This window comes from Arachis hypogaea, chromosome 17, assembly GCF_003086295.3.
Source record: "Arachis hypogaea cultivar Tifrunner chromosome 17, arahy.Tifrunner.gnm2.J5K5, whole genome shotgun sequence".
NCBI classification, from domain to species: domain Eukaryota; kingdom Viridiplantae; phylum Streptophyta; class Magnoliopsida; order Fabales; family Fabaceae; genus Arachis; species Arachis hypogaea.
The window spans coordinates 53,807,881-53,835,457 of NC_092052.1; the positions used below are offsets into that span (position 1 = coordinate 53,807,881).

The following is a 27,577-nucleotide window of genomic DNA, read 5'->3' on the forward strand; positions in this document are numbered from 1 at the left end:
TTCTCTTTTCTTCTCTTAAACTCGCATTCTTTTTAGTGCACCATTCTGATTATTCAAAATGGTATTACTTGTAAATATAGGATTCAAGAGCCTATGAATATACTTCCATGAAGAACCTGAATGAGTCCGAGAATGGATTTTCGGGTGCTCTGGCCAGGAAAGCCAAATCAATTTGTAGTTGTTCATTTGTGTTTTTTATTTTGCAGGGCACAGGTCAAAACAATTTACCTTGCAATGATGATGCATGAAGTACAAGAAGACTTTGATTAGGAATTCTAATTCATGTATTAGGAATTTCACACTTTTGGTATTTTGAAGATGACTTTGATTAGGAATTCTAATTCATGTATTAGGAATTCATGAGTAGTTATGATTTTCACTTTTGGTATTTTGTTAGTGTATGTTGTTATGTGATCACACACTTATTTTGGTGACAATTTTATGAAAGTTGGATTACTTGATAATTGGTTATTGACTAAATTATAAAATTATCTATGAATTCATATTAGGTTTTATATATTTATGAAGATTAAAAAGGGAATTAGGTTACTGACCATCTTTTTCGCCACGCTTTAAAAACGTGGCCATACGGCCATATCTCTGTCTATTGCCACGCTTAGGAAGCGTGGCTGTATCTAAGCTTTTTCGCCACGTTTTTCAAGCGTGGCCAAATCTCCTCTACTACCATGCTTTCGCCACGCTTTAAAAGCGTGGCCATATTTGGTCTACTGTCACGCTTAAAAAGCGTGGCCAGATCTACCCTATCGCCACGCTTTTACAGCGTGGCCATATCTGGTCTACTGTCACGCTTGAAAAGCGTGGCCAGATCTACCCTATCGCCACGCTTTTACAGCGTGGCCATATCTCCGCCTATCGCCACGCTTTATAAGCGTGGCCGTATTTCCCACCTATAGCCACGCTTTTACAAGTGGCAGTTTGTAAAAAAGCGTGGCAAACAAAAAGCGTGGCAATAGGCTGCAAAAAGCATGGCGATAGAGCAACCGCCACCATTTGATAGGTCACCCTTTCAAAAGCGTGGCGGTTGCTCAAAAAGCGTGGCGAAAAGCTATCGCCACGATTTTTTGAGCTTTTTGCCACGCTTTAAAAGCGTGGCAAAAAACGTGTTTTCTTGTAGTGTTTGGCTCACCAAGGTTGCTAACAACATTGCTGCAACGGAGGTGCAATGTTGCTGGCCAAAGTTGGCTCACCAACATTGCTCACCAACGTTCCAAAGCCTAACAAGCAACGTTGGTCGCCCAAGCATGGCTCCCCAACGTTGCACGCCAACGTCTTGATAAAATCTCAAGTTGGAGTTGGAAAAATTTGATGTGACGCGTATGCGTGGATGACGCGTATGCGAGAAAGTGGCAAATTAGCCAATCTCACGCACACATGGGCGACGCACACGCGTGATAAGACAAAAAAAATAGCTTTGACGCGTACGCGTGGGTGATGCGCACGCGTGACCAGGAGAATGTTGGTGCACCAACGTTGGGTACCAATATCAGTGGCGATGCCCAAAGTGGCTTATGCACCCAACGTTTGTGCAACCGTTAGTGCACAAACGTTGGTCACCAACGCCAGCATCAACTTTCATTCCAAATCGCACCCATGCAAGTGTGAACGTTAGTGAACTAATGCCACTGTCAACATGACAAAGAGCCACTCCTAACTTGCTTCAACTGAGGCCAAAGCCCACATCCAAAGACTTGAAGATTGTTTTGGAAAGTGGATAAATAGGATAGATTTTGTAGTTAGAAAAGAGGCTGGGAGGAAGGGACCCTAATTGGGAAACCCTGAATCATTTTCTTTGTACTTTCTTTTACTTTTCATGTACTTTCCTTTTTGTTTTGATTGAGCAATGATGAACTAAACCCCACATCATTAGGGGGAGGAGCTCTATTGTAATTCACATGATTGAATGAAATTCTTTTTCTTCTCAATCTGCTTGTTGTAGCTAAAGGATGACTTCTATGTTTATTGAGATCCATTCACTCCGGAAGGGGGTTTGCATCTATTGAATTTCTTTGTGAGCCTTGGAAGGGGATTTATTGAAATTAGAATTGAAGCTCTATCCTTCACAATTCTCTTGATCAACACCATTTGGAAGGAATTGAGATCTTGAGAATTTGTGTGGCTCATGGATAAGAGATAAGCACTTGACCTCTTCTCATTACAATTGGATCAAGGAATTGCCAAATTGATTGTGATTAGAGAGATTGGGTTGCCAAGAAATTGGGACTCAATCAAATACAATCCGCCATAGATCTACTTCATATAATTGAGAATGAAGTTGAGACCCATTTATTTATGATGGATTATAATATCTCCAATCCCTAATGAATCTTTCTCTTTGATATTCTTCACTTTAGTTTCATTGAATTTCCTTATTGCGTTGGTTTACTGCTTCCTTTGATTTTACGGCACCCAAAGCCCTTTACATTTCATGCAATTTAATTTCCATTGTCATTTACATTCTTGCCTTTAATTTCTTGCAATTTAAGATTCATCTCATTTAAGTTTCTTGCACTTTAAGCTTCTGCCCTTTTACTTTTCAGCATTTAATTTTCCAGTACTTGTGCCATTTAAGTTTCTGTCCTTTACTTTCCAGCATTTAAATTTCTCAGTCCTTTACATTTTGTGCTTTACTTTCTTGCAATTTATATTTTGTCCCATAAATTTCACCAAACTCTTTCAAATATTAGCTTGACTAGACTCATCACCCAACTAAAATTGCTTGATCCATGAATTCCTGTGGGATCGACCTCACTGTTGTGAGTCTTACTACTTGATCCGACCCGGTACACTTGCTGGTAGTTGTGGGGATGTGATTTTCCGTGTCATCAGTAACCCAAGGGTATAGTGCCTGGCACACTCTTGCAGCAAAAAAGGTTATTAATCATAATTGAATCCCAGGGTCATAATACCCTGCACACTATCGTACTTAACCCAAGGATATAGTGCGTGGCACACTCTCAACATTCAACAAGATCATCATTCCTTTTTGAGTCCTCAGCTCATTAAAAAGCATTATCAATTTCCATTAACATCCTTAAACATTCATATTTCTCAAGTTCATCATAAGCAATTCTATTTCTCAAAAATATCTTCAACCGTATACTTTACAACTCCACATTCACCAGTTCAACTAGAAATTACACAAACCTTCCAAACCTAGGTCACCGGCTCTAAACTCATAACTAAAAAATACCTTTTTTATCACTTTATTGTTTTCCCCTTGATCCAAGGACCTAAAACTAACAAAAAGATTTTAAACAAGTGTTACGGAAGTTTACAAGCTCGCTGGGAAGGTAAAATAGTTAAAAACAAAGTTTTCTTTGAAAAATAGGGCAGTGTGCGTTCGCATAGGGTTGTGCGTACACACGCCCAGGAGGATTTTCGTAAAGTGTGCGTATGCATAGAGGTGTGCATACGCACAGGAGCAAAAATTTCCAACTCTGATCATTCGCCCAATGCGTGTGAACGCCCTCAACAGAGTGCACCTTCTAACGTGTGCGTGCGCACAAGGCTGTGCGTGCGCATAGCTTGCAAAACTTCATTGGTTGTGTGCGCGCACAAAGCGTGCTAGCGCTCCCAACAACAACCATATCCCCATGTGTGCGTACGCACAAGAGTGTGCGTGTGCACAGTTTCAAAAATACACAGGGTGTGCGTGCGCACATAAACCGACAAAATTCAGATTTCGAATACGAACTTTCAACGATCATATCTTTCTCTACAAAATTCATATTTCTACAAAATTGATACCGCTTTCAAGCTCTTTGAATTATATTTATTTTGATACAAAAATCATTCAATTTTAAAAATCGTAGCTCAAGATATGATCTGTCAAAGTTAGCCCAAAACTCATTTTTACCAAAAACCTTAAAAACTCAAATTCACTAAATCTCTCAATTCAAAACCAAACTACTCACATTCCAAACAACACCAAAACAACACAAAGGTTCCTACCACTCATTTCTCAAAAATCAACCATTCAATCATCTATACCATTTAATACTCACCTCATCCAATTTTAAAATTCAACCTAAGTTCACATCAAATTTCCTCAACCACCATCTAATTTCCACACTAACCACAAGATCCAAAATCCAAAATCATCATCAACATATATCATCACACATCATAATCATCGATATCCTTCAATCCAAACCATCACAAACATTTGACATTAACTTATTACCATGAATTCTCATAATCCTCATTATTCATCAATATAACAAATCACCATTAATACTTATAAACACCAAGCATCAATTTATCATCATCCAAAATTCATAATCCACATCATTTATCAACAAAGTCAACACTCACCTTCAATTACCAACAACATCAACATTCATCATTAATCATCAACCATATCAACAAACCCTCATCAACAATAATAAATCACAACATTCATCATCAACCTTCATAGTCATTAAATACCAACAATTAACATCAAAAATCATATATTCCACATCCCAAAACTCTATATCATCATCACCACCATACAACTTATCTTCCAACATCAAAATCACATACAATTAAACTTACACCCAAACATCCAATCCTATCTTAAGGTCAACTAGCCTAAGGTTCACGAAACATTACATATTGCATAAAAGAAACCAAAACCATACCTTGGCTGATTCCCAATATGCTCAAACACCAAACTTGATTCCAATCAAGCTTCCATCAAGCTCCAAACTATCAAAGCCAAACCAAAAGCCACCACCAACTCTAAAAACTAGCTTCATACATACAACATAACCATACATTATCAACTAAAGCTCACACTACATTAACCTGCAAGGATATAGAGGTTTCTTAACTTATCCAATAGTGATTGGGGCAAAGCCCAACAATTACCCGCTACTAGAGATCACCTAAACAAGCAAAACCACAAAATCTACTCAAAACTATAACCCAAAAATGCAGAAATTCTAGGGCTGGAAACTGGAGCTTGAGACACGATATCTTACCATATTTGCTTACCAAGAAACAAAGAGCTTGATGAGAGGTTTGCGTGACCGCAAACAGCTCGTCCATCGAAGCTCCGTAGCTCAAGTTATGGCTCCCGGAAGGTGATGATGAATAGTACCACCACCTCCTCTCTCAATCTGTGTTTCTCTCTTTGTGGAGGGTGAAAATGAGCTGAGTTGGTCATTAACTCACTTATATGTTGAACCTTGGACCCGGTTTGTGCCCGGTCCAACCCGTTAGCATTTTAGGTCCGTTTGGCCCACTTTGGGCCAAAAACTAGAAAGATTAGTGCCTGACTTTCAATTCTAACTTATTTTTGTCCTTTCAAAATAATAAATCAATTTTCAAAATCTTATCTTCCAAAATACACAATACTGGACGGACTAGAGCCGGTACTACCGACCTAAGTGCCAGTACGCATTTTTACAAAAACCTTTTGAAAAGGATACATTTTTCAACTCAGAAAAATTCATTGAAACCAAATTTCACCTTTAAATTTTCAAATTATTATTTTATTAAAATAGTTATGCCGGTTCTTACAATCATAGGATTGAATTTTTTCTTCAGAAGACGAATCCTCAACAATGTGCTTTCTCTTTTTGGATTGCATCCTGGAAATCGAAAAATTATGAATCAGACAAACACAACAAAATTGCTGATAAAATACTCTCGAAAGCAATGCATACTTTTTGGGGGGAGTCTGAATTTTTTTCTTTGGTTTTTGTTTTGTAATTGGCAACGATTCTTCACTTATGAAATTAAATGAGAAATACTCTATTAATACATCAAATATTTAAAATAAACAGAAAAGAAAGCAATGATAATTTTAGAATCTTACTCATTATTGGATTCACTTTCACTTTCTGAAGTGGAATCCTCTAAGATCTGCTTCCTTTTTCTGGATTCCATTCTGGAAGAAAAACAATCATTAGTAAAAAACACCTTAAAAGTGACAAAATACACCCAAAAATATTACTTACTTTTTGACCATTCTGGTGGGCTGTTTCCTTCTTGGTTCCACTGAGTCCTCTTTAGACTCGGACTCAGAAGAAAAATCAAGTTCACTCTCCGATGGATCACTCTCGGATGAACTTGTCTTCTTCTTTTTTTTTTTGTTTTTTTCTTTCTTTTCTTTTTCTTTCAATTCCTTCAACTTCTTTTTTGTTTCTGCCTTCTTAACGAGGCCCTAAAATAGTAGAAACGTTAGTTTACCCGATCTAAATAATTAAAATACACCCAAACTAGAGAAGGTATTCTATTTGGTTACCATATGACCATCTATCTCTGCTCTCATTCTTGTAAACAGTGGCTCTCTATTCTAGTGGCTAACCCAGGGAGGTCCAGGGATTGCTTCTCCCTTCTTCTCTACGTATATTGATAGATGGAAATACACTATCATCAGGGTATAGAGGCAGCTGTCAATCAATTTTTTTCTTTTTCATACGGTAATTAGTTATGCCTTTGATGATGAAATTGAGCACAAGGGCTCCCAAATTGCCATCTGTTATTTTGTCCATCTAAAAAATTGGAGCTAGGTGCACAGGAGATACCTTGTCTATCGTCGTTGGCAACAAGAACGCCATCTAAATATAAAGGATGAAAATCCTCTTGAACATTAGGCGATCATGGTCACTCTCAACACCGATATTTATCATCTCATCGGTTAGATTCTTTAATGTCTTCCCTTGGAACCTTCTAAAAATCAGTTTGTTCTCCTCGAAAAGTTCCTTATAACTCACTTTATCAGGAAACAGATCTCCTATAAAAAAGAAAATAATTTACACTCCAAATCATTTGAAATATACCCAAATATCACTCATATACACCTAAATTTATTACTTATTATATGAGATCAGAATAAGATATCACAAAGAATATATTACAAAAAATTCAAGTATAGAGGTTGATGCATGGCAGAAATTAACCAATTTAGAGATTTCAATTAAGAGGACAGCGTTGCACGTATAGCTCTTAACTGGCTAAGATCTGCCTCACCAATTTAAAAAGGGTTGTCACAAATTTTAGAAATAAAATACTGGGAGTATGAGTCCCAGGTCGTCTCCCAACGAGTTGCATGAAAGAGTGCTGTTTTATTAACTAGGGGTTTTCAGGAAAAAAATTAAGTTTTGATAACGAGTAATTAAAATGATTAAAAATTAAAGTAATAAAAATAAACTAAGAATAATTATTGATACTCTAAATAAAAGGCCTTGACTGGGGGAATAATTAAATGGAATTTTTATCCTTGTTGGAATCTTCTCAAGTGTAGTGTAAAAAGGGTGTTGTTCTCACTCGGTTATCCCTTACTAAATAAGGAAAAGTATGGTGATTAAACTAACTCTTACCCTCAAATCCTAGTCCTCTCCCTTAGGGAGGTTTAGTGCTATTAGGTATGGAATTAGCTAACAACATCCAATTTCCCCAAGCACTTGAGAATTCCAACTCAAGTATCTCCTCTTAATCAACCCCCATGTTAAGTAGAAATTCTACTCCAATGACATGAAATTAATAATCATAAAAATATGAGAAGACATAATTAAATAAAATAGAATAGAGAATTAAAATTAATTAAAATAAAAATAACTCTATATATTAATAAATTCAAAACGCAACATAATTATATAAACAGAGTCAATGAGTAACTAATTGAAAGTAAGGGAGTAAGGAAACAAACTAAAGTAATGTCTTCAATGGAGGTAATGACTCTCAACATCTAAAAATCCAAGCAAAAACATAAACTATCAATGTAATGCAAATCTAAAAACTTAGATCTAAAACTGACGTAATCCTAATGTAATAAATCTGAATGTGTGTGGATGCGTGTTGAGTCTCAGCATGTTTCCTAGGTTTAGTCTGTGTTTCTGTGCCGAAAACTGGGTCAAAATGCGGCCCAAAATTGCCCCCAGCGTATTCTATTATTTTTGTAGATTGCGCAGGTCACGCGTACGCGTCATCCATGCGTTCGTGTCATTCAGCGATTTTCCTTGTCACGCGTTCGCGTCATTCGTGCAGACTCCAATCCACGCGTTTGCGTCAGGCACGCGTTCGCGTCGCTGCGAATTCTCCATTTCGCGCATTCGCGTGGGCCATGCACTCGCGTGATTGCTCGCTGGTCATCTCCTTAGTTTCTTGTGTTCCTTCCATTTTTGCAAGCCTCCTCTCTAATTTCCAAGTCATTCATGCCCTATGAAGCCTGAAACACTTAACACCCAGATCACTACATCGAATGGGCTAAAGGAGAATTAAAATACGCAATTAAAAGTCTCTAAGAAGCAAGTTTTCAACCATGGAGTGATTTTGGGAAGAAATTGTAAATACATGTTAATCATATGAATAAGTGGGTAAAGATTTGATAAAACCACACAATTAAACACAATATAAACCATAAAATAATGGTTTATCAACCGCCCCACACTTAAGCATTAGCATGTCCTCATGCTTAGTTGAAGGAGATAAAGTAAATGAGTAGGTGTTCTGGGGGTTACTTGAAACTGGAGGTCGATCTCCGATGAGATCTTCTGTACTGGTCGGAGATGGCGTGTCTGGCTGGCTGGTGGCGGCCGGAGCTGTTGTGTCCGACTTGTTGGACTTGCTACACTACTGATCCTTGGTCACCGGAGGGTGGGGGGTACCTGCAAGAGACTCCGATGCTTAAGTTAGCACGGGTATTAAGCAGGTTTTTAGTAGAATCAGAGTATGAGTTATACCTGGGTGCTCCAGTGTATTTATAGTGGTTGTAGAGTGACTTTTCTAGATAAGATAAGTTAGTTATCTTATCTTATCTTTATCTTTGAGGTTAGTTTATCCTTAAGGGAACCGCCCTTATCTCTATAGGCTTGGACGGCCTTTGGATTTGGGTCGTGTTCCTCTATTTGGGCCCCTTATTGGGCTTTCCTGTCGATTTGGCCGACCTCTTTGAGAAGAGGTCGGATAGCCTGACCTGAAGAGGTCGGTCGCTTTGTCGCCGATCATCCCGGGTCGGATAGCTCGACCCAGGGTATGAACAGTGCCCCTGCTCGAGCTCGGTCTTTCTTTTGGAGGTCGAGTCTTGGTTTTAGGACTTCGATCCTTCTCGGGTGAAGCCAAACTCGAGCATTTTGTCGACTTCCTCCTTTGTAGAACCTTTTTGAATGTAGAACGTTTTTCTCTAAAAGTGCGTGCTTTTCTATTAGCGCCTTGTTATGGGGAACGTGCAAGGGTTTAATGCCCCAATTAATTTGGCATTAATTGCCCCGTTTCCCTTAACTTCTTTATTTTTGAACTTTACACTCAGGAAACGGTTTCTCTTCTTCACTCTTTCTTCGTAACTTCTCCCTTTACTCTCCCGCTTTCTGTTTCTGGCTTTAAGTCCATAGCTCCTTCCTACGACGCTTGCTTTGTTGCTGTTTTCGTGGAAGAGGGGTGATTCTGGATTTCGCCTTCCGTTTTTCTGCTTTCTTTTGCAGCTTTTCTCCCATTTTCCAGGTTTGGTTCTTCTTCCTTCCTTCCTTTACGCCATTTATTTTGAGAAAGTTTTGATTTTGGCTGGAGAAAGTTTGGATCTTTTTGCCTTTGCTTATGCCTGATCGTGGTGTGTTCTGTAGTTTCTTTGCCTCTTTGCATGAGTTTTCGCTTTTCCTTTTGCTAGTGCTTTTGGTTTCGAAGCTTTGAGTGATAATTTTGTTTGATCCTAAAAAAGGAAGTATCTTTGACGCTTTCTACTTGTCGTGCTTCGATGTTTGGGGATGCATGCTTGTTCTTTACTGATAGACTGTAGGAAGATAGTGATTTTGATGACTTTCTGTGCTTTTTGCGTTTTGTCTTTCTGTAACAACCCTAGTTTTTGAAAATCAAATGAAATAGTTATTTGTGATTTATTTTATTTGTTGATAATTTTATTTTAAGAAAATTATTTTACTAAAGGTAATTAAATGGAGTTTCATGATAATTGGAGTTTAAATTAATTAGAATTTTTATATAATATTTATTAGATATTTGGTATGATTGAAATTATAATTTTGATAATTGAAAAATAAGAAGAATTGTATAATTTAATTTAAATAAATTCTATTTTGAACGAATTATGTAATTAATTTGAACTCTCAGAAATTATTTTATTAGAAATGATTAGATTGATATTTATAAATACTTTAAGTTTAAGTTAATTAATATTTGTGTACAATTTTTATTATAATTAGTTATTTTATAAATTGAAATTAAAGTTTTGGAGATAGAAAATTAATGAGAAGTTATATTATTTAATTTGAATAATTAATATTGAGTTTAAACTATATTTTATAGAAATATGATTAATATGTTCATTTTATAATGTAAATTAGAAATAATTGATTGAACTTAGCAATATGTTGATAAATAATGTTTCTAAATATTTTTAATAGAGTACATTTGATTTTAAAATTATTCTACCCTTCAATTTTATCAAAATACCTATTTATAGCTATCCTTTATTCTTTTATAAAATTCTAATTTCTAACCCTAAATCCCAAAATCCCCAAATTCATTCAGAATCCCTAATTTCCCTAATTTCTAACCCTAACAAATGCAGCCTGGTACGCGGAATCGTGATTACACTCTAATTATGTAAAATTCATTGCTCTTTCTTTTCCTGGAAATGGCGCCAAAAACATGATGCCAAGACCACGGTTCACAACTCCGTGTAACTGACCAGCAAATGCACTGGGTCGTCCAAGTAATACCTTACGTGAGTAAGGGTCGAATCCCACGGAGATTGTCGGTATGAAGCAAGCTATGGTCACCTTGTAAATCTCAGTCAGGCGGATATAAAGTAATAATGGAGTTTTCGAAAGTAATTAATAAAATAGGGATAGAAATACTTATGTAAATCACTGGTGAGAATTTCAGATAAGCGAATAGAGATGCTTTCGTTCCTCTGAACCTCTGCTTTCCTGCCATCTTCATCCAATCAGTCTTACTCCTTTCCATGGATGGCTTTGTGTAATGCATCCCATTGTCAATGGCTACTTTCGGTCATCTTTCGGGAAAATGATCCAATGTCCTGTCACGGCACGGCTAATCGTCTGGAGGCATCACCATTGTCAATGGTTGCATCCTATCCTCTCAGTGAATAATATGCTAACATGCTCTGTCACAGCATGGCTATTCATCTATCGGTTCTCGATCATGTCGGAATAGAATCCATTGATTCTTTTGCGTTTGTCACTAACGCCCCACAATCACGAGTTTGAAGCTCGTCACAGTCATTCAATCACCGAATCCTACTCGGAATACCATAGACAAGGTTTAGACTTTCCGGATTCTCTTGTTTCATTCATGAAACTCACAGTGGTCTTAGATAGATCAGAGACTAAGTTTCCTAAATTAGAAGCATTTTGTTCAGAGTTTTCTGTCTGTTGCTGAGTGGATGATGGAAAAGGTTTGTTATTGTTAAACCTGTTTCTTCCACCATTATTAAAGCCTTGTTGAGGCCTTTGATCCTTCCATGAGAGATTTGGATGATTTCTCCATGATGGATTATAGGTGTTTCCATAAGGTTCACCTAAGTAATTCACCTCTGCTATTGCAGGGTTTTCAGGATCATAAGCTTCTTCTGCATAAGAAGCCTCTTGAGTACTGTTGGATGTAGCTTGCATTCCATTCAGACTCTGAAAAATCATATTGACTTGCTGAGTCAATATTTTGTTTTGAGCCAATATGGCACTCAGAGTATCTACTTCAGGAACTCCCTTCTTCATAGGCGTCCCATTACTCACAGGATTCCTCTCAGAAGTGTACATGAACTGGTTATTAGCAACCATGTCAATGAGTTCTTCAGCTTCTGCAGGCATTTTCTTTAGGTGAATAGATCCACCTGCAGAGGTATCCAATGACATCTTTGATAGCTCAGATAAACCATCATAGAATATATCCAGGATGGTCCATTCTGAAAGCATGTCAGAAGGATACTTTTTGGTCAGCTGCTTGTATCTTTCCCAAGCTTCATAGAGGGATTCACCATCTTTTTGTTTGAAGGTTTGAACATCCACTCTAAGCTTGCTCAGCTTTTGAGGAGGAAAGAACTTGGCTAAGAAAGCCTTGACCAGCTTATCCCATGAGTTCAGGCTATCCTTAGGTTGAGAATCCAACCAGATTCTAGCTCTGTCTCTTACAGCAAATGGGAAAAGCATGATCCTGTAGACTTCAGGATCTACTCCATTAGTCTTAACAGTGTCACATATCTGCAAGAATTCAGTTAAGAACTGAAAAGGATCTTCAGATGGAAGTCCATGAAACTTGCAATTCTGCTGCATCAGAGAAACTAATTGAGTTTTCAGCTCAAAGTTATTTGCTCCAATGGCAGGAATGGAGATGCTTCTTCCATGTAAATTGGAATTAGGTGCAGTAAAGTCACCAAGCATTCTCCTTGCATTATTATTATTTTCAGCTGCCATCTCCTTTTCCTGTTTGATCATTTCTGACAGGTGCTTGCTGGTTTGTTGTAATTTAGCTTCTCTTAGTTTCCTCTTCAGAGTCCTTTCAGGTCCTGGATCTGCTTCAACAAGAATATTCTTGTTCTTGCTCCTGCTCATATGACAAAGAAGAGGGCACAAAAAATAATAATAATAGAGATCCTCTTTTTTTTTTTGAGTGAGGGAGAGATGTTAGTAGATGAATAAACAAATAGAAGGAGATGAGAGAGAAGAAAATTTTCGAAAATTATTTTTGAAAAAGAGTTAGTGATTTTCGAAAATAGTTTTTGAAAAAGGTTAGTAATTTTTCGAAAATTCAAAAATGAAATAATTAGTTAATAAAAAAAATTTTGAAAAAGAGGGAAGATATTTTCGAAAATTAGAGAGAGAGTTAGTTAGGTGGTTTTGAAAAAGATAAGAAACAAACAAAAAAGTTAGTTAGTTAGTTGAAACAAATTTTGAAAAGGCAAGAAGTTAGGAAGTTAGAAAAGATATTTTGAAATCATATTTTGAAAAAGATAAGATAAGAAGATATTTTTGAAAAGATATGATAGAAATTAGTTTTGAAAAAAATTTGATTTTTAAAATCACAATTAAAGACTTGATTCACAAGAAATCACAAGATATGATTCTAGAACTTAAAGTTTGAATCTTTCTTAACAAGCAAGTAACAAACTTGAAATTTTTGAATCAAAACATTAATTGTTATTGTTATTTTCAAAAATTATGAGATAAAATTAAGAAAAAGATTTTTGAAAAACATTTTTATAATTTTCGAAAATAATTAAGAAAAATAAAAAAGATTTGATTTTTGAAAAAGATTTTGAAAAAGATAAGATTTTCAAATTGAAAATTTGATTTGACTCATAAGAAACAACTTGATTTTAAAAATTTTTGAAAAAGTCAATCCAAATTTTCGAATTTGATGAGAGAAAAAGGGAAAGATATTTTTTTGATTTTTGAATTTTTAATGATGAGAGGGAGAAACATGAAAATTATGCAATGCATGAGAATTTTTAGATCAAAACATGTGATGCATGCAAGAATGCTATGAATGTCAAGATGAACACCAAGAACACTATGAAGATCATGATGAACATCAAGAACATATTTTTGAAAAATTTTTAATGCAAAGAAAACATGCAAGACACCAAACTTAGAATTCTTTAATGCTTAGACACTAAGAATTCAAGAATGTATATGAAAAACAAGAAAAGACACAAAACATGCAACTGCAAAGATCAAACAAGAAGACTTACCAAGAACAACTTGAAGATCATGAAGAACACTATGAATGCATGAAAATTTTCGAAAAATGCAAGATGCACATGCAATTGACACCAAACTTATAACATGACTCAAGACTCAAACAAGAAACACAAAAAATATTTTAGAATTTTATGATTTTATGAATTTTTTGTATTTTCTTTTAATTTTTTCGAAAATTATTGTGAAAAATAAAAATAAGGATTCCAAAATTTTAATATGAATTCCAGGAATCTTGCCATGTTAGTCTTAAAGCTCCAATCAAAGGGTCAGACATGGCTTAATAGCCAGCCAAGCTTTAATAAAAATATGAGTGTAATTCAGACATGACAAGCCTAACATGCCCTATCCAAAAGAATTGGACATGGCTCCATTGAGGTGATTAGTTGAAGACCAATCCCAAAGCAGTTTGGGTATGGCTTTACAGCCAGATAGGCTTCAACATGCTTCATGAAATACTAGAATTCATTCTTAAAAATTTTGAAGCCATAGAATAATTTATTTTTGAAAACATTTTTTTTTCGAAAATAGATGAGAAATTTTTGAAAGATTTTTTTGAAAAATTTTTTTGAAAACAAAACAAAAAGAAAATTACCTAATCTGAGCAACAAGATGAACCGTCAGTTGTCCAAACTCAAACAATCCCCGGCAACGGCGCCAAAAACTTGGTACGCGCAATCGTGATTACACTTTAATTATGTAAAATTCATTGCTCTTTCTTTTCCTGGAAATGGAGCCAAAAACATGATGCCAAGACCACGGTTCACAACTCCGTGTAATTGACCAGCAAGTGCACTGGGTCGTCCAAGTAATACCTTACGTGAGTAAGGGTCGAATCCCACGGAGATTGTCGGTATGAAGCAAGCTATGGTCACCTTATAAATCTCAGTCAGGCGGATATAAAGTAATAATGGAGTTTTCGAAAGTAATTAATAAAATAGGGATAGAAATACTTATGTAAATCACTGGTGAGAATTTCAGATAAGTGAATAGAGATGCTTTCGTTCCTCTGAACCTCTGCTTTCCTGCCATCTTCATCCAATCAGTCTTACTCCTTTCCATGGCTGGCTTTGTGTAATGCATCCTATTGTCAATGGCTACTTTCGGTCATCTCTCGGGAAAATGATCCAATGCCCTGTCACGGCACGGCTAATCGTCTAGAGGCATCACCATTGTCAATGGTTTCATCCTATCCTCTCAGTGAATAATATGCTAACATGCTCTGTCACAGCATGGCTATTCATCTGTCGGTTCTCGATCATGTCGGAATAGAATCCATTGATTCTTTTGCGTCTGTCACTAATGCCCCACAATCGCGAGTTTGAAGCTCGTCACAGTCATTCAATCACCGAATCTTACTCGGAATACCACAGACAAGGTTTAGACTTTCCGGATTCTCTTGAATGCCGCCATCATTCTAGCTTACACCACGAAGATTCTGACTAGGAGATCTAAGAGACACTCATTCAGTCTAATGTAGAACGGAAGTGGTTGTCAGGCATGCGTTCATGGGGAATGATGATGATTGTCACGTTCATCACATTCAGGTTGAAGTGTGAATGAATATCTTAGAAGCAAAATAAGATGAATTGAATAGAAAACAGTAGTACTTTGCATTAATCTTTGAGGAACAGCAGAGCTCCACACCTTAATCTATGGATTGTAGAAACTCTACCGTTGAAAATACATAAGTGAAGGTCCAGGCATGGCCGAGATGGCCAGCCCTCAATAGTGATCTAAGATAGCATATCACTGATCAAAGATGTCTAATACAATAGTAAAAGGTCCTATTTATAATAAACTAGCTACTAGGGTTTATATGAGTAAGTAATTGATGCATAAATTCACTTCTGGGGCCCACTTGGTGTGTGCTTGGGCTGAGCGTGATTGTTGCACGTGTAGAGGTCCTTCTTGGAGTTGAACGCCAGTATTTGTGCCAGTTTGGGCGTTCAACTCTGGTTTTGGATCCTTTTCTGGCGCTGGACGCTAGAATTGGGCAGAGAGCTGGCGTTGAACGCCAGTTTGCGTCGTCTATTCTTGGCCAAAGTATGCACTATTATATATTGCTGGAAAGCCCTGGATGTCTACTTTCCAACGCAATTGGAAGCGCGCCATTTCGAGTTCTGTAGCTCCAGAAAATCTACTTTGAGTGCAGGGAGGTCAGAATCCAACAGCATCAGCAGTCCTTGTTCAACCTCTGAATCTGATTTTTGCTCAAGTCCCTCAATTTCAGCCAGAAAATACCTGAAATCACAGAAAAACACACAAACTCATAGTAAAGTCCAGAAATGTGAATTTAACATAAAAACTAATGAAAACATCCCTAAAAGTAACTAGATCCTACTAAAAACATACTAAAAATAATGCCAAAAAGCGTATAAATTATCCGCTCATCACAGCCTCACCCTCCCCCTTCAACGTAACAAACACACACGAACTCACCCTCTCTCCCTTAGCTTCACCGCGGCACACAGACACTCAGAACACTACACCCACTCAGCCCACACTCCTTCCGTCACACACCCACACACTGTGAATGGAGTTACATTGCGTTCAGCCCGCCGCCACTGCGCCGTCCTTGTCGCAGCCACTCCCGCCAGAACTCATGCCACCGATTTGTCACTCGAGGAGCCGCCATTTTTGCTCGTCGTTTCTCCCCAGAGTCGTTGCCGTCGAGGGCCAGCAGAGGAAGAGAGAACGACAGCGATCCAGGTTCACCAGCGAGGAGAGGGGCTGTGTGGCACGTCACCGTTGCGACCCATTTCACGACCATCACGGCGAGGCCTCTGTTGCCGTTGTCCCAACGTCGCCGTTCGTGCCCCTTTGTCGCCATCGCTGTTCCACCCAGCTTCGCCAGTGTTGAGGTCAGCCACTCCACTACCAACGTTGAGCCTTGTTTGGGGCTGGTGCTTCTCTTGGAGGTTGGGAGGAAAGGAGGCAGAACCGCTAAGTAGAGGGGCCACTGTGGTCTGTCATTGATCTGCACGCCGCCTCTGCCGTCAGAGACCACCGTTAGAATCGCTGTCGTTTTGGTAAGCTTGCCCTGTTTCTGGTTCCTCCTAGTTCTGCCAATTCAATTTTACTTTGAAGCTTGTCCTTGAAACTGTTTGTATTGTATAAAGAGATTATTTTAAATTATCTTGTCACCGCTGTTACTGGAGGTAGCTGCCGGCTCTATTTGAAGACTGCTGGTAAGTCACCACCGAAGCTAAGAACCGGTGTTGGGATTCGATAGAGCACCGCTGCTGCTGTGAATTCGTAATATTTGGTTTACCGCGATTAAAATCTTCAATTATGGCTAATTGAGGTAGGGGATTTAACATTTTTAATTTTAGAATGCCTATAAAGTTATTCGGATAATTGCAAATAGTTAATAATGTTTAAGGGTTCATTAGTTGACGTGAATTGTTTGAAATTTGTTTGAGAATAGTTAATTGAAGTGATTATCCTGATTTATTATTAGAATTGAATGTGGTTGTGATTATGCTGAATTGTAATTGAAATTAGATGTGGTTGTGAAATGCATTTCAAATTATTGATTTTTGGCAATGAATTGTTTGAGATTCTGATCCTGAATGAATTACTTTGAATTGTTTGATATTGAATTAGAAATTTAATATATTGGAATGGCTGTAAAATGGATTTGTGACAGGTTGGAATTGGTTAAAATGTAGCTGCAAATGGTGATTCAGTTAATTTTACTTATTAAATTGAAATGTGTTGAGCGGATTATTGAAAAGCTGGTGTATGGATAATTGATAATTGAGTTTAGATTATGACTGTGATTGTAACCGCTTTTGTTGTTGTGAGTGAATAACTAATGAGATTGATTTTGGTTGGAGATTGTGATTCTTATTGGTTTCAGATTGTTTTGTAATTGCTAAAAATCCTGACATTATTTGAGTATGCTAAATTGGTTGAGTTGTGGCTGTATTCTGATTATTGAGAATAACTGCTTGTTGTTAATTTTAGATATTTGATGTATTGGGATGGCTATGAAACTGATTTCGGATTGGTTGAAAATGGTTTTGATGATTGTTAATGTTAATTCATGACTAATTAGAATTAAGTTTGAGAACCATTAAAAGATTGAAGTTTGTTTATTAAATTATTTTCTTGAAATCTGATTTTTATACTAAAATAGTAACGTTGATAATAAATTAACAACTTAAAAACATGGAAGGCTGATTCTTGTAATACTAGTTTATTGAGTTTAATTTTGAAAGAATCCTATGATAAGTGAAAGTTAGTTACGAATTGATGAGGTGAAAGTTGAATTGATGGGTTATGACCGAACTGTTGGCTATTGTAAATTGTGAATTTTTTGACTGATTTGAGAACCTCTTATTTGGTAATTGTTGAGGAAAGGGGGAGACTTGTTGAGAAAGAGGGAACCCGTAAGGATGGCTAAGTCCGAGTTTTAGGGGAGGTGCTGTCGAAATTTTATAAAATTTGAGGTTTTATTTGAGAAGTTATTTTGGAAGATTTGGATTTGAAAAATGATTATTTAAGTTTTATTTGATTACTTCTAATGAGAGGTTATATTTTGAAAGGTGTTTAATGAAATTAAAATAAATGATTTTCTTGAGTCTTTTGATAGAGGACTAAACTGAAAAATAGTTTTAAAGTTGGCTTGACTCAAGGTTGCTAAAGCAGAGATTATGAACTGAATTGATGATTGAGATTTTTGCGAATGAATGCTTGAGAAAGTTAAGAAAGGTTTAAGAAAATATGTTAAGGATTCAAAGGGAAAAGAGAATGGGGAACTGATATATGGATTGTTGAGTTTTAGAAAGGAAAATGAAAAGTGATAAAACACGGGAAAACCCCATGAACTGTTAGTTGTTTAACTACGGGGAAAACCCATGAATTGATAATTGGTAAAATTCGGGAAGTATCCACGAACTGAATGATCATTGATCTCGGGGAAACCTATAAATTGTTATTTGTTTTATATGCGAAAAAACCCACGGACTGATAATCATTGATTACGGGAATAACCCATGAATTGTTGTATGTTGATCTCGGGTATAACCCACGAACTGAAGATCGCTATGTTATTGTGTATTGATCTCGGAGAATAATCCACGAACTGAAGACCTCTGTTTTGTTTGTGAATTGATCTCGGGGATGCCCACGAACTGAGGATCACTGTTTCCCCTTGTGCGTATATTATGGGGTCGGGCTTTGCACCGACTGCTGGTAGTCACGAAGGAGTGGTGTTCTTACCACCGACACATATGCACTAAGGACACAAAGGGAAGCCATATCTGGGACTTGTTCCTAGGTAATGTCGGGCTGCAGGGTGTAAACTGACACGTGAGCTCATGGCCTGCTTAGGGCAGACATGCATCATATTGGTTGTGCATTTACATTTGGTTGTGTTTGCTTATATTACTTTTCTGTGATTGTGTTGTTTGTTTTATTGTGATTTGTTTGTGTGTTTAATTGAGTTTCTTTCTTGTGCTAGTAGTCTGTGAATGTATAGAGATGATTGATAACTGTTTGTTGTGACTGAGAATCAATTATGTGGTTGAAAGATATTTGATATGTCAAATTTTGTGATTGAGATCTGTTTTGGGTTTAGGAATCTAAAGAAAGTAACTATTTATCTAAAGTAAGATTAAAAAGTATTTCAAAGGGTTGACAAAGAATGTTTATTAAGCAAAGTTAATTATTTGCATGTTAATCATTACTTTTACGGCATTTCCATTCCCTACTGAGAACGTGTGGTTTGTTCTCACCCCAAAATCTTCCACCCTTTCAGTGACACAGGTTCGAAGACACAGTTTGAAGCTGCGGGCGATTATAGAACTTATTTATGAGTTAAGTTTATGACTTGAGTTTCTTTCATAGAATTCCCTCGCCCTTACTGCTTAAGGTTTTTATTTTATGCAGAGGGATAGGAGTTGTACCTGAATTTTATTTAAATTCTTTTGTATAATATTACTATTATTAATAATTATATGATTATTATTACTTGGTGATGTTTGCTATATGATTTTAATTAATAAAAACAAAAATTTCTGGTATTTTTACTAAAATTGAATCGCGATATCGAACTAAAGGCTTAATAGTAAATAGTTAATAAGGAAAACAGGTCAGTAACGCCTTACTTTCGGTACGATCATGACGTTCTGGAAGTTGGGTCGTTACAATATGGTATCAGAGCAGTTCGTTCCTGTTAGAGCCTTGGGAATGGACTGACTATGCTTCATTGCATACTCTGAGTGTCTGTCATGCTTAGTGACTTGTTCTGATAACAAGAGTTTGTGTTTTATTTGTATGACTGTCTGATGATTAACACTGTTGGTTTACCATTGCATGCCTCATGGTATTAGGTCTGGCCAACTTAATACTAATGATTTATGTATATGGGAACACTAATGGGTTATCATAGACAAAATAGAAGTTATAGGTGATGCAATTCACGGGGTTTGGGAGCGTTAGAAGTTATAAAGTTAGCTTCGTTTTGACCTGTAATCTTTATTTGTGCCACATGAACTCGTGCCATCTTTTTCTTCGTTGCTTTCGTTGGAATTTCCTTCTTAGAATGTGATTTGATTGTTTCCCAACCATACCTTGTCATTCTTGTATACCTTTGCTTGCCTATAAATCTGATTTCTTACGTAACTCTTTGAATATTCATCCTTGATAATGCCTATGTTTCTGTTCATATATTCTATTTTCTTTGATTTCAGTTTGAACTTATTTTATTTTAGCAATTTTCGAGGGCGAAAATTTTTCTAAGGTGGGTAGAATGTAACAACCCTAGTTTTTGAAAATCAAATAAAATAGTTATTTGTGATTTATTTTATTTGTTGATAATTTTATTTTAAGAAAATTATTTTACTAAAGGTAATTAAATGGAGTTTCATGATAATTGGAGTTTAAATTAATTAGAATTTTTATATAATCTTTATTAGATATTTGGTATGATTGAAATTATAATTTTGATAATTGAAAAATAAGAAGAATTGTATAATTTAATTTAAATAAATTCTATTTTGAACGAATTATGTTATTAATTTGAACTCTCAGAAATTATTTTATTAGAAATGATTAGATTGATATTTATAAATACTTTAAGTTTAAGTCAGTTAATATTTGTGTACAATTTTTATTATAATTAGTTATTTTATAAATTGAAATTAAAGTTTTGGAGATAGAAAATTAATGAGAAGTTATATTATTTAATTTGAATAATTAATATTGAGTTTAAACTATATTTTATAGAAATATGATTAATATGTTCATTAAAATAAGAAGAATTGTATAATTTAATTTAAATAAATTCTATTTTGAACGAATTATGTTATTAATTTGAACTCTCAGAAATTATTTTATTAGAAATGATTAGATTGATATTTATAAATACTTTAAGTTTAAGTCAGTTAATATTTGTGTACAATTTTTATTATAATTAGTTATTTTATAAATTGAAATTAAAGTTTTGGAGATAGAAAATTAATGAGAAGTTATATTATTTAATTTGAATAATTAATATTGAGTTTAAACTATATTTTATAGAAATATGATTAATATGTTCATTTTATAATGTAAATTAGAAATAATTGATTGAACTTAGCAATATATTGATAAATAATATTTCTAAATATTTTTAATAGAGTACATTTGATTTTAAAATTATTCTACCCTTCAATTTTATCAAAGTATCTATTCATAGCTATCCTTTATTCTTTTATAAAATTCTAATTTCTAACCCTAAATCCCAAAATCCCCAAATTCATTCAGAATCCCTAATTTCCCTAATTTCTAACCCTAACAGATGCAGCCTCACCCTCCCCCTTCAACATAACAAACACACGCGAACTCACCCTCTCTCCCTTAGCTTCACCGCAGCACACACACACTCAGAACACTACAGCCACTCAGCTCACACTCCTTCCGTCACACACCCACACACTGTGAACGGAGTTACATTGCGTTCAGCCCGCCGCTACTACGCCGTCCTTGTCGCAGCTACTCCCGCCAGAACTCATGCCGCCGATTTGTCACTCGAGGAGCCGCCATTTTTGCTCGTCGTTTCCCCCCAGAGTCGTCGCCGTCGAGGGCCAGCAGAGGAAGAGAGAACGACTGTGAGCCAGGTTCACCAGCGAGGAGAGGGGCTGTGTGGCACGTCACCATTGCAACCCATTTCACGACCATCACGGCGAGGGCTTTGTTGCCGTCGTCCCAACGTCGCCGTTCGTGCCCCTTTGTCGCCGTCGCTGTTCCGCTGGGTGTCGCCAGTGTTGAGGTCAGCCACTCCACTACCACCGTCGAGCCTTGTTTGGGGCTGGTGCTTCTCTTGGAGGTTGGGAGGAAAGGAGGCAGAACCGCTGAGTAGAGGGACCACTATGGTCTACCGTCGATCTGCACGCCGCCTTTGCCGTCAGAAACCACCGTTAGAATCGCTGCCGTTTTGGTAAGCTTGCCCTATTTCTGGTTCCTCCTAGTTCTGCCAATTCAATTTTACTTTGAAGCTTGTCCTTGAAACTATTTGTATTGTATAAAGAGATTATTGTAAATTATCTTGTCGCCGCTATTACTGGAGGTAGCTTCCGGCTCTATTTGGAGACTGCTGCTAAGTCACCACCGAAGCTAAGAACAGGTGCTGGGATTCGATGGAGCACCGCTGCTACTGTGAATTCGTAATATTTGGTATACCACATTTAAATTCTTCAATTACGGCTAATTGAGGTAGGGGATTTAACGTTTTTATTTTTAGAATGCCTATAAAGTTATTCGGATAATTGCAAATAGTTAATAATGTTTAAGGGTTCATTAGTTGACGTGAATTGTTTGAAATTTGTTTGAGAATAGTTAGTTGGAGTGATTATTCTGATTTATTATTTGAATTGAATGTGGTTGTGATTATGCTGAATTGTAATTGAAATTAGATGTGGTTGTGAAATGCATTTCAAATTATTGATTTTTGGTAATGAATTGGCTGAGATTCTGATCCTGAATGAATTACTTTGAATTGTTTGATATTGAATTAGAAATTTAATATATTGGAATGGCTGTAAAATGGATTTGTGACAAGTTAGAATTGGTTGAAATGTAGCTGCAAATGGTGATTTAGTTAATTTTACTTATTAAATTGAAATGTGCTGAGCGGATTATTGAAAAGCTGGTGTATGGATAATTGATAATTGAGTTTAGATTATGACTGTGATTGTAACCGGTTTTATTGTTGTGAGTGAATAACTAATGAGATTGATTTTGGTTGGAGATTGTGATTCTTATTGGTTTCAGATTGTTTTGTAATTGCTGAAAATCCTGAAATTATTTGAGTATGCTAAATTGGTTGAGTTGTGGCTGTATTCTGATTATTGAGAATAACTGCTTGTTGTTAATTTTAGATATTTGATGTATTGGGATGGCTATGAAACTGATTTGGGATTGGTTGAAAATGGTTTTGATGATTGTTAATGTTAATTCATGACTAATTAGAATTAAGTTTGAGAACCATTAAAAGATTGAAGTTTGTTTATTAAATTATTTTCTTGAAATCTGATTTTTATACTAAAATAGTAACGTTGATAATAAATTAACAACTTAAAAACATGGAAGGCTGATTCTTGGAATACTAGTTTATTGAGTTTAATTTTGAAAGAATCCTATGATAAGTGAAAGTTAGTTACGAATTGATGAGGTGAAAGTTGAATTGATGGGTTATGTGGGAATTGTGGGTTATGACCAAACTGTTGGCTATTGTAAATTGTGAATTTTCTGACTGATTTGAGAACCTCTTATTTGGTAATTGTTGAGGAAAGGGGGAGACTTGTTGAGAAAGAGGGAACCCATAAGGGTGGCTAAGTCCGAGTTTTAGGGGAGGTGCTGCCGAAATTTTATAAAATTTGAGGTTTTATTTGAGAAGTTATTTTAGAAGATTTGGATTTGAAAAATGATTATTTAAGTTTTATTTGATTACTTCTAATGAGAGGTTATGTTTTGAAAGGTGTTTAATGAAATTAAAATAAATGATTTTCTTGAGTCTTTTGATAGAGGACTAAACTGAAAAATAGTTTTAAAGTTGGCTTGACTCAAGGTTGCTAAAGCAGAGATTATGAACTGAATTGATGATTGAGATTTTTGCGAACGAATGCTTGAGAAAGTTAAGAAAGGTTTAAAAAAATATGTTAAGGATTCAAAGGGAAAAGAGAATGGGGAACTGATATATGGATTGCTGAGTTTTAGAAAGGAAAATGAAAAGTGATAAAATACGGGAAAACCCCACGAACTGTTAGTTGTTTAACTACGGGGAAAACCCATGAATTGATAATTGGTAAAATTCGAGAAGTACCCACGAACTGAATGATCATTGATCTCGGGGAAACCTATAAATTGTTATTTGTTTTATATGCGAAAAAAACCCATGGACTGATAATCATTGATTACGGGAATAACCCATGAATTGTTGTATGTTGATCTCGGGTATAACCCACGAACTAAAGATCGCTATGTTATTGTGTATTGATCTCGGGGAATAATCCACGAACTGAAGACCTCTGTTTTGTTTGTGAATTGATCTCGGGGACGCCCACGAACTGAGGATCACTGTTTCCCCTTGTGAATTGAAGTCCCCTCCTTTGCGCCGACTGCCAGTAGTCACGAAGGAGTGGTGTTCTTACCACCGACACATATGCACTAAGGACACAAAGGGAAGCCATATCTGGGACTTGTTCCTAGGTAATGTCGGGCTGCAGGGTGTAAACCGACATGTGAGCTCATGGCCTGCTTAGGGCAGACATGCATCATATTGGTTGTGCATTTGCATTTGGTTGTGTTTGCTTATATTACTTCTCTGTGATTTTGTTGTTTGTTTTATTGTGATTTGTTTGTGTGTTTAATTCAGTTTCTTACTTGTGCTAGTAGTCTGTGAATGTATAGAGATGATTGATAACTGTTCGTTGTGACTGAGAATCAATTATGTGGCTGAAAGATATTTAATATGTCAAATTTTGTGATTGAGATCTGTTTTAGGTTTAGGAATCTAAAGAAAGTAACTATTTATCTAAAGTAAGATTAAAAAGTATTTCAAAGGGTTGATAAAGAATGTTTATTAAGCAAAGTTAATTATTTGCATGTTAATAATTACTTTTACGGTATTCCCGTTCCCTACTGAGAACGTGTGGTTTGTTCTCACCCAAAAATCTTCCACCCTTTCAGTGACACAGGTTCGAAGACACAGTTTGAAGCTGCGGGCGATTATAGAACTTATTTATGAGTTAAGTTTATGACTTGAGTTTCTTTCATAGAATTCCCTCGCCCTTACTGCTTAAGGTTTTTATTTTATGCAGAGGGATAGGAGTTGTACCTGAATTTTATTTAAATTCTTTTGTATAATATTACTATTATTAATAATTATGTGATTATTATTACTTGGTGATGTTTGCTATATGATTTTAATTAATAAAAACAAAAATTTCTGGTATTTTTACTAAAATTGAATCGCGATATCGAACTAAAGGCTTAATAGTAAATAGTTAATAAGGAAAATAGGTCAGTAACGCCTTACTTTCGGTACGATCATGACGTTCTAGAAGTTGGGTCGTTACACTTTCTCCTATGAAAATGCTCGCTGTTTGAGGTCTTCTATTCTTATTTGAGAGATGCTGGAATGTAAGCGGTAGTTTTTTCCTGAAACGGTGCTTTGTTACTGCCTCCAAAGGATGCCCCAGGACTTTGGTTTGAGTCTTGGGGTTTTCTTTTCCTTTTTGTTCTTCTGTATCATATTTAGTCGAGTTGTTTCACCCTTTGTCCGAGATGCTTTTTAATAATCCATTCTTCTTTTCTTATTGTAGGATTAGTTAGTCTCATGTCTTCTCGCAATAACGTTGTAAAGATGTCTTCCCAGGTTCTTGAGGGCATGGCCGTTTGGGTGGACTCAATGGTTCTTATGTGTGTCTCTTTGGTTGATTCCGAGTTTTGTGCACAGCTTAGGCAGTTTCATAGGGTCTGTAGTAGTGCAGGTGATGAAAAGAATCATGAACTTGTCCCTCCCTCTTCTGAAGAGAGAGTTTGTTTCTCTACTCGGGTTGTTAGAGATCGCCCTTATTTCTATGCTTATGACTTCTTCTTTGGTCAGCTGGGTATCACCCTCCTTTTTACTGAATTTGAGACCAACTTGTTATTGTCCTGTAATGTTGCTCCCTCTCAACTTCACCCTAATTCTTGGGGTTTCATGAAAATTTTTCAAGTGTTGTGTGTTGGTTTCGGTATTCCTGCCTCGCAATCTCTCTTCTTCTATCAATTTTGTTTTGACGAAGCCTGGAGTAGTAAAAAAGAAGGCAGCTTGGGTCTCCTTTTGATCTTCCCAGGGGAAGAAGGTCTTCTCCATGTTTGACAAATCGTTTCGCAATTTTAAAAATTACTTTTTCAAGGTCCGAGCTGTTGATGGAGCTCAGCCCTTTTTTCTGGATGAAAATGATGAGCCCGCCTTTCCCTTGGAATGGCAAAAGGATGTGAGAGTATCCAGATACACGTGGGAGATGTTAGATGAAACTGAGCGAGCTTTTGTGACCGTCTTGGAAGAACACTGGGGTCAACCTCCCCATCTTGATACAAAAAAATTTTTAACCAATCTTTCTCTTCTTCAAACCGAGCTGGGTATTTTGCGTTCCTGATTTTCTCCTTATTATCTGTTTATATTGCTTGTAAATGCCATTCCAACTTGCAGCTTAATTTCTTACTGTTGTGTTTTATTTGCAGAGGCAATGAAGAATAATGAATCCATGAAGGCTTTTAAAAGAGCACAGAAGGCGACTGCTACTAAAAACATCTCGGTCAAGGCGGCCACTCCCCGAGTTCTCCTGGGGTGAGGAAGGTGATCCCCACTCCCCGAGTTCGTCTGGCTGACCCTCCACCAACTTTTGCCACTCCTTCTGGCGCTCCTCCCAACAAGAAACAAAAAACGGCTGAGCCTTTCAACTTTGATGCTCTCGACTTCAATGCGATCAAATTCGTGGATCAGCAAATCGGTCCCTACGGTGCTCTTCCTATGGACGATGTGTTTATCCTTCGCCATCTGGAATTTATGGCTTAAAACAGTGTAAAAATGGCGTATATGGGGCTACTTTATACCGAACTGCTCAGAATATTCCTCTCCATGCCACCAAAGAGTTTTTGGAGGAGGCGAAACAGGAGTTTGACCGGATGAAGGGCCTTAAAGAGGAGCTTGAGGTAAAGGTTGCCAAGTTGGAGAAGGATTTGGAGAACGAGAAGGCGAATTCTCTTGCTTTGGCAGCTTCTGTGCGGCTGGCCAAGGACACGGCACTGATGCATAAGGATAGCTACGTTACATCTTATCGGGAGGTAATGCGTCTGAGGGGGGAGCTGGAGAGTGCCCGGGAAGATTACTCTGAGCTTCAGGGTCATCTCGTTGGCAGTGTGACTGCTGCTTATGAGAACCTGAAGGAACAAGTTCGGGTTATTGCTCCCGAGGCCGACCTTACCCTCTTCAGCCTGGATAACGTTGTCAGGGATGGCAAGATTGTCCCTGATGACGAGGATGATGATGTTGAACCTACCCCTGTGTCCTCTGCCAAAGTGTTGACTTCTTCAGCTCCTCCGGTTGTAGCCGATCCGGATTGCCAGATTCTGAACCGGGAGGATGGAACTGTGGATGTTGTGCCTATTCAGACTCGCCCTCCTTCTCCCCCTAATAATGCTGCCAAGAAGGCTCCCGATGTTTGCTGATTTCTCTCTGAACATTTGTGTAGCTGGCCCGGCTTGTGGGCTTTTAAACTCTTTATTGTTTTGTTAACTGCTGACACTTTCTAGTCGCTTGCCTAGCAACTTTTATTTTGAAAAACAAAGGTAGCTTTCTAGCTTTTTGAGGTAGATTTTGGTGGCCTCTGAAGCTTTCTAACTTTTGTAGATTATATCAC

General features: G+C 36.8%; 1 non-coding gene across 1 annotated transcript; it reads left to right on the forward strand.

Moving 5' to 3' along the window:
• The first annotated feature begins 11,891 nt into the window (after window positions 1-11,891).
• LOC112768333 (small nucleolar RNA R71) lies at window positions 11,892-11,999 on the forward strand. The gene has a single exon (XR_003185768.1). It is a non-coding gene; the product is annotated as a small nucleolar RNA R71 (small nucleolar RNA).
• Window positions 12,000-27,577: the final 15,578 nt, after the last annotated feature.